The sequence below is a fragment of the Lepidothrix coronata genome, unplaced genomic scaffold, assembly GCF_001604755.1.
Source record: "Lepidothrix coronata isolate B3197 unplaced genomic scaffold, Lepidothrix_coronata-1.0 Scaffold129, whole genome shotgun sequence".
NCBI classification, from domain to species: domain Eukaryota; kingdom Metazoa; phylum Chordata; class Aves; order Passeriformes; family Pipridae; genus Lepidothrix; species Lepidothrix coronata.
Genome location: NW_016690309.1, coordinates 99,089 through 107,342, shown reverse-complemented (window position 1 = coordinate 107,342; position 8,254 = coordinate 99,089). Strand labels below are relative to the sequence as shown.

Below are 8,254 nucleotides of genomic sequence, written 5' to 3'. Positions count from 1 at the left end.
CAGTGAAGCTGTGGCGGCGCGGAGGGACCCAAGGCCGGTGGGATGTGAGGTGAGTGAGGGGTCTGAGGACTGAGCGGGGTGCGAGGGGAGCGGGGCCGCCCCCGCCCCGCCAATGGCGCGCGGCCGCGGCGGGAGGTGTGTGCCGACCTCACTTCCGGGACCTGTCACCGGCCGCTCCCGCCCTGTTCCCGGTCCCGGTCCCGACCCCGATCCCGCCCCGCCGGCAGCCGGGGACGCGGCGGTGCCCGCCCGGCCGGCGCAGCGCAGCCCGCAGGGGCAGCGATGCACGGTACTGCCCTAAGGGCGTCCCCCGCCCCGCCGTGCCCGAGTCCCGCGGGGCTCCGGGGAGGAGGCGGGAGCGCCCGCCCGGGGCTGGTGACGGCCCCGCCTCGCTAACGCGGCGGCGGCTTTGCTAATGACCTGTCCTCTCTTCTCCTCCCCTCCCTCGCTATTCGCTGCTCCTTATCTCCCTCGCCCCGCGGTGCGAAGCCCTCGGCGGAGCGGCGGAGGCAGCGGGCGGAGGTAGCCGGCCCAGGGAGATGCTGTAGCGGCTCCCGCTGCGCGCTCGGCTCGGCGCCGGCCGCCGGCTGCGGGGACCGGGCCCAGGGCTGCGGGACGGGCAGAGCCGGCCCAGCGCGGGCGGGCGGAGGTAAAGAGCCAGCCTGGGAACCCCGGGGGAGCGGGGAACGGGGGGGTGCGATGTCCCGTCACACAGGGTGCTGCTTGGCAACTGTCATGTGTCCTAAACGGGGCACATCTGGATTGTCCTTAACCTGGAATGAACTCGGGCACTGGGCAGAAAGTACGAGCCTGGAGGTTCCCGCTGTTGGCTTGGCTGGGCCAGGCGGGTTGTGCTGTTCCCGGTCGGCCGCTCGGAGGGAAGCCCTCTGTCCTAGGAGTGGGGGCTCTCTGGTTTGGTGAGTTCTTGGTTGTCCCTCCGGGGCTGGCCACTTGCTCTTCAGAAGGCATTCCAGAAGTACTGATGGAAAAGAGCGCGAAGACGTATTGCCTTGTATTGATATTAAGATTGGCACAGTCTCAGTAACACGGGTAGCTGTTCCTAAGCTCGCTGAGGGAAGTAGTATGAGTACAGGATTCATCAGACACGATTATCTGGAATGATAATGTCTGGCACTTTGGTGGCATTGGATGTCTTAGTAGTACTGCACTAATAGGGGTGTCACATAAGTTTTGTTGTGAAGGAAAGTGGTGGTCAAACTGCACTTGTGTTACAGAACATGCACAGATTTTCTCATTGGCATCCTGCACTGATCACTTTTAGATATTTCCTTTGCAGGCAGCAAAGCTGATCAGCTATAAAAACTGTTTCCTTTATGAATTCTGAATCCCTGACTGAGCACTGAGGTTACCTGGTCTCATGCTGGAACCAAGGGCAGTTGTGGTTCATGTGATGTGGTCACACGTCTGCTCAAAGCTAAACCAGTGTCATAACCTTTGTTAGCTGGTGTGAGCTGCCAAGGGGCCATCAGCTCCTAGTTAATTTAGTGGCAGATTTGGGGATTTTGAGTAACATGATGTGGTGTTTTGGAAGGATGAGGGTGTGCAGACCTTATCAGAAGTTTGTGGAACTGTGCAGGCAGCATGCACCCTCCCTTTTCCCATGTTTGGAAGGAACTCTTAGTGTGGTCCAAAAAAAATTCTTATCAATCTTTTGCTACTTTATATTGACTGTCATCCTCTGCAGTCAGGTGCACAGGGAGTTCTGGCTACCTACTGCAAACCTGCACATCCCAAACACCTGGTGGTTTTGTCACTTGCTTTTCAGTGGTTCTTTAAGGTCTTCGTTTCCTGTTAATCCTGTAGTCTTCATAAATGCTATAATGAATTTTAAACCATGGGAGAGAGGGTTACATTTCAGTTGTGATTTCGTCCAGTTATGCTTTTAATATTTCACGTGTGGAGTGTTATAAAAATACTAGGGGAAATTATGTCCTACAGGAGAGTAGGATATATGGCCTAAGGTATTTATCTTGTTCTAGAATATGGATTATAATGCTCACTGTTGTCCCAAGATGGACAAGGAGGGCAAAGGAATTTTTCTTAGTATTTTTTCTTTTTAGAACAGCTTGTACTTCAAAATTGCAAACAGCACTATTTTTCTCTTTAGTTTATTGTAGCTTTCCTGCTGAGATTTGAGTTCTGTTTTTCTTGCATATTTTTGCAAGGGGAAAAAAGGGGACACCATACTTGTTTCGGAAGATAAATGAATTCATATTTATTATATGTTCAAGCATACTTTCTTAAAGAATTTTGGAATTTTAACTTTCTTTTAATCTGACTGCTCTTTCAAAATCTCCCCAAATCTTTAATTTTTTGCATTTTAGAGGTATGTATAGTTTTTGTTGTTGTTGTTTTTAATGGACCTTGTAAAGTATATAAAAACAAAATCTGTACCTTTGGGGGTGTAAATGGTACTTAAAAGGCCCATTGCAAAGACATCTTATGCCCCTTGGAAACCATAACAGTTTGTCCATTGAAAGACTTGGACGTTTGTGGGAATGCTCCTTATGAGTAAAAGTATTTTGCTTTATAACAGATAATTAAAATAGCACAGAGCTTTCACTATAATATTCTTAGTTGAGTGGTTTTGAATTTTTCTAGTATGAAGAAAAAAGATCAGAATGATATTGGGATATACTAGTCATATTCCCTAGTTAGCTAAATGTCAGTGTGGTCCTGCTGTAAAACTAGTGATGTATTAAAAGCCTCAATCATTTAAAATGTAATTTTAGCCCAAGTGAAATGACAGCGTTTTTTTCCTGCAGAGGCATTAAGGAATATTTTTTGAAAAGCCTTAAATTACATCATCTCAATATAAAATCAGAATAGTAAGCTTTGGGAAATTTTGTTGACTCTTTATTTTTACTTTTTTAAGAAAGGATGTCAGCAGCTTTTTATTGATGAAGAACCACTTGTTATCACCAATGTGCACATGAAATGGAAAGGGAACAGATTCTGGAAAACAACTTCTGTTACAGCCTTGCAAGATACTACCTGAAGTGGTGAGTACATATGTGGGCTGGAGGCTGTCCTGGCATTGTTCTTGAAGAGCCAGGGAAGAACAAACATTTGGGGTAGAATCGCTGTCAGGAGTGATTAATGTACAGTCAACTGACAAGGAAAGAAATCTGAGCAAGCAGTGCCAATAAATAATTGATAAACAGAAAGCAGTAGCACAATCAGGAGAGCAGAGGAAGTAAAACTTCCTTATGTTCTGATATCTACTATGGTCTTAGACAATAGTTATTAGAATTCTGAATTCTTAATATTTTAGAAGTAGAGTGATCAGGATTTCACTGTCAAATTAAATATTGAACAACTTGTTATGAAGCAGAATGCTGATTTTTTTCACTGAATTAAAAAGTATTTATCTGGTAGGGTTAGGCTCTAAATCATCAAAGTAAAACTAAAATCTCTGAAAGAGTGTGATATTTGGCATGTCTTAAAAACATTGAATTGATATGAGAAGATTGTTGTGTGACCAGATTGCATGTGGCATTGAGATGTTGCCAAGTCTGACTCCACTTCCTCATACCAGTTCTCATAGTTTCTGCTTATGAAACAGTATTTATTTATAAGTGCATTGCATGTGTCTTTAAATATCTAGGAAGTGTAATTTCTGTGTCCAGTGAAGGGCTTCTCGTGCACAGATTAATACAAATTATAAAATACAACTCATTGGCATTCCAGTGCTGACTGAGGCTTGAGTTGTTACGTGAGTAGTTTGTGTGGGTCTTTGCTGTGTCTTAAAATGCACATGGGGTTGAATTTTTTTTTACTTTGGAGATTGAAAGATGCAAATTACCAAAGAGGCAGAATTTGTTCTCTGGTACGATATTCCTCTAAATTTATTGGTTTAAGTTCAATTTGTCTTGTGCCTGTGGAAACACTAGGAGTGGCCAGCATTTGGCAAATTACCCATTCCTTTCTAGAAATGCTGATATACTATCATGGCTTTTAAAAAATATATAAACTGGGAAATTACTCACTTAATCTTTCCAAATAGTAAAATAAACTTGTTCAAAAATGTGTCTGCCTTGAGAAACTCAGAGGAGTGAGCAGCTACTGAAGTTGTTTCCAGGCAGATGAAATACATGTGAAAGTGAATTAGTCCAATATTTTCATATTTCATTTTTTGGTATCTCATTAGTTTGTTTTCAGTTTGTTGGTAAGTACATAGAAGGAAACCAGAAATGCTGTTTGGTGTGCAAATGAAGTGCAGGTTGAGTAACACCTTACTCATCTGTGAGTGTATAATATCCTGGAGCTGAGAGAATGTGTCATTATGGATAGCTTAGAGTTTGGTGTATTTTACATTAAAAAAATGGTACCATAATAGCTTACTGTTATTTATATTTAACAAAAAAAAAAAAGGATCGTAAAAATTGATCATCTGAAACTATTTCACAGCCTGTGATTAAGGTTTGGAGGCAGGATTACTGTTTTGTTGTATATATCCATGCAGCCAGCACTGTTAGGCTGAATGAATACTGTTATTTGCATACAGGCTTGTATTGCCATTCTTTTTTTTTGTTACACAAATAAGTGCTACAGGCCTGTTCTGTTGTAAATAATTATTTACCGGAAATGATTGATATAACAAATCACAGAACAAACCACTGAATGTGAATGTTCAGAAGGTAAGAAGAACTTTTGTCCGTTTGCAACACCTATTTGGAAGTGAAGACTTGAATTAGTGATGATATGTCCTAACCTGCTGTTAGTGTTACTGCTTCAGCAAGAATGGTATGAAGTACCTGACACTGGAGTCGTGGGGCAGGGTGTCATCAAACAAAAGAACTCCCCCCCATCTTTATGCAGCATGTGTGAGGGGGAGGGCGAGGGGGAAAGTGGGCCTCGTGTCAGGAGACTTCTTTGGAGACTCCTGCATTCATCAGCAGGCAGTGCCTGGTGGCTTTCTGGCCTAGGGCTGGGGAATGCTCCAGCACAGATGTCCATTAATGCACTCACTCTGATGTTAAAATAAAATTAATTGCAGCCCAGAGGTCATAGTGACTATTGTTGCCTCGTTGGCAATTTTCAGGGGAAGATTACAATATGTATATATATATATATAGTGAAATTTATTTATTCTTACCCCCCTCAGGATAAAAGACTGCTGTGTGCAATTAAGCAGGCCAGACTGATCAAATCAGGCAGCAGCCTTGGTACCTTGAAAGTAAGAGACAAGCAGCAGAGGATACTGCCTTTGAAAAAAGCAGCAGCTGTACCTGTTGTGTTCTGTGCTGCCACACAGACATAAGTGCACATAAACATGCCCGTGTTTTCAAAACACTGTCAAATGTTCAACTTAAATGTACATTTTGGGCACCCAATTCTCAGCATACTGAGCTGCCATAATTCCAGCTGAATTTACAAGGAGTTGCATTTTCTCAAGATTATAAGTCCTGTAATAAATCCTGTGGAAATGTAGAAGTGATTAGCCTTTAAGAATACAAATTGTTCAGTTTGCAGCTTTCATTCATTCGATTTCTCTTTTACATGGCGGGGTGTGTGTGTGTATGAATGAGCACATAAATGCAAAAAGGACAGAAAATAGGATGTCTTCTCTCTCTGTTGTTCCTGATAGCCCTGCAGATATAGACTGCAGCAAGAAATGTGGTTACAGAGTGTGATAGATCTGATCTAGGCCCCTTCTTTCCATCTACCACCCGTGTGTTTCTGTCCCTGCTTTTGCAGCCCCTCGGGGGGTCTGTTCAACCATCTCTGGCTGTTTGGTTTTCCCGTGTTACTCAGTGAACGGAATGGTTTCACCGAGGCCGTGTCTGCCTGGGGAATAACCCGTGCCAGGGACTGTTCTCGGGGGCTGGGACACAGCCCTGCTCCTCCCCAGGCAGCGCGGCTGCCCCTGGCTCCCGGGCACAGCGCTGTGCTCCCGGCCTGGCGTTTTCCTGGGAGCGGGCCAGGCCGGAGTGTCCAGGGTGGAGTCCTGGAGGACTGCTGACACTCGGCTTGGCCCCGCTCTGGGCTCCCCTACTAGTGCAGGGGTGGCCAAGGGCGGGAGCCAGCGCGGGCACGGGGGGTGGCGTGGCTGGGAAGGGAGGAGCGAGAGGGAAGGTGCGGGGACCTGTGGAAGGGATGTCCTTGTGATTTGAGGGAGCTCTTACGTTACTTAAGCTTGTCTAAGTACCCTTGAGGTAACATTATTTTGCAATCAATGACTCAGTTTGGCTCTGCAGAGAAATACTGTGTCCCCATAACTGCTCTTTCAAAGTCTGTTTCAAGCCGGCTGAAATGCCTTACAAAGTGAAGTAAAACTGGAATATGAAAGTACATATATTGCTTTTTAAACAGGCTTTCTTATCCTGGCTGTTTCCCTGGACTCATGTTTTAGTTCCACCTTTCTGCAATTCAGATGCTTCCTCAGTTAAAAGGAGTGGGGTGGCAATGCTGGTATTGCTGTTAAACTGGTAACCAGACACCCTTCGTGTCGTGGGAGGGATGAGCTGGGAAAATAATGGCAGGAAAATAATCGCTTATGTTTTAACACTTTTGGATCTCGGAGGAGCGTGGGGCTTGTGATCTCCATACTGTAGTGAGTGACCTGATTTAGAGCTGTGAAGTCATGTGTCCCAAGAATATCCTCTATCTGTCGTGTCAGGAGCTTGCAAGTACAAGTACTTGATGTCCATTTGCCAAAAAATGTAGATTAATTGCAGTCATGCCAGTTGCCAAGGCTCTTTCAGCAATGCTAATTCATTGTAAACTTTGTTTTTGTGTGATACATTTATTGCAAAGAAAAACTTTTTAAGGTAGGGATGTCTAGGTTATCAGACTAAAACTGAAGGCCTTTGTCATAACAAAAAAAATCCAAAACAAAACCCAAGCAAACAAACAAAACAAAAAGTGAAAGAATTTTGTTTCTCATTCCACTTTGGGTGCTCTGAGTTGTCACATGGCATTAAATTGAAGTTAGTTTATTTTTAGCAGGTTTTATTTGTGTATTTATTTAAGTGTAATAACTGAGCAACAAGAGCCTGTAAAAATACTTCAAAGGAATGAGTGAAATAGTAGCACAATGAAGAATAAGTAAACTACACAACTCCAGATGCTATTTATAGAAGACATTAGATTTTTTTGTGCTAGTAGAAGAGTGTGAAAGCTAGCCCATTGGAATTTAAAAAAGTTTGGAGTTTGCAAAAGTACACTTGCAAGCAGAAGGGGCCTAAATCTGTTATACCTTGTCTGAGGGTCATTCTTTTTGATAGGATATAAATTCTTCTGTTAAGCTGAATTTAGTTTATCAAATCAGTCATGTTACTCTGTCTGGGGAAGGGAATAGAGTTTATCAGTGAAATAAACCCACTGAAAATACACAGTGGTGGTGTTCTCCGCTAAGAAGGCGAATTCAGGCTTCTTGAATCTCTTCCAGAAACAGATGTAAATTGCTCTGTAGCTTTTCAAACAGTGAATAATCCCGGTCTGTTGTGGTGGGTGATGAATCATGCAGGGGGCTGCAGATGGTGCAGCTGTGCAGGCGCTGCAGGAGCTGGGGTGGGAGACTGCAGGGCCCCAGGGGGTGAAGGAGGTGATTTGGGGTTGGCTGATATGGCTGATGAAAGAGTATTAGAAGGAGTGTGCCAGGGCAAAGCCCAAACTGTAACCTGAGATTTGGGATGGGGAGACGGAAAGGGGGCACTCTTGAGGCAGAAAGATATTTTTTGTTGTTATTGGTCTTTGAAATGAAAGTTGCAGCATGAAACACCAAAGTAACCGGACTTTGTCCCAAGCCAAAACAAGAAGGAGCCCGAGCTTAGATGTAGGAATTGAAGCTGTAAACAAAAAGAGAAAACTAATAGACTTCGTGTCCCTTTTAAAGGAATGCAGGTTGTAAGTAGGAGAGCTGTTGCAGGAACAGGTGCAGATGCAAAGCTGTGGGCTTTTTTATTTCAGTTTTTCTAAACATGACCTGTGTAACGAGATCAGGGTCGCAAAGTTTGGGAGTCTGTGAGGTGGAGAAGTTGTATCTGAATAGGCAGACTAACAATGGGGAGTTGCAAGGCCTAAGTTATCATTAAAAGGCAGGTAAGACTCAAGCGAAGCTTTTCACAATCTTAAATCAATATGTGAAACACCCCAAATCATCTTTCAGCCTTTTGCATTAAGTAATTTTAACTTATCTTTTTCTTTTTTTCCCCTCTCCTTTTAGATTTAGAAGTATTGTTCCAGAACAATAGCTCTTTATTCAGGAAGAATGTTACCATTAAGATGT

The 8,254-nt window shown here is 43.9% G+C and overlaps 1 protein-coding gene across 3 annotated transcripts in view; it reads left to right on the top strand.

Moving 5' to 3' along the window:
* Positions 1 to 592: 592 nt before the first annotated feature.
* PPARA (peroxisome proliferator activated receptor alpha) overlaps positions 593 to 8,254 on the top strand; it is a 29,441-nt gene continuing 21,779 nt past the window's right edge. The window contains exons 1-2 of one of the 3 annotated variants that reach the window (XM_017826554.1): positions 593 to 649; positions 2,901 to 3,023. The gene's annotated coding sequence lies outside the window, so the exon portion shown is untranslated. Of the gene's footprint in view, positions 650 to 771; positions 918 to 2,896; positions 3,024 to 8,254 lie in introns of those variants that run through there. The other 2 variants (XM_017826553.1, XM_017826555.1) reach the window with 2 other exon arrangements.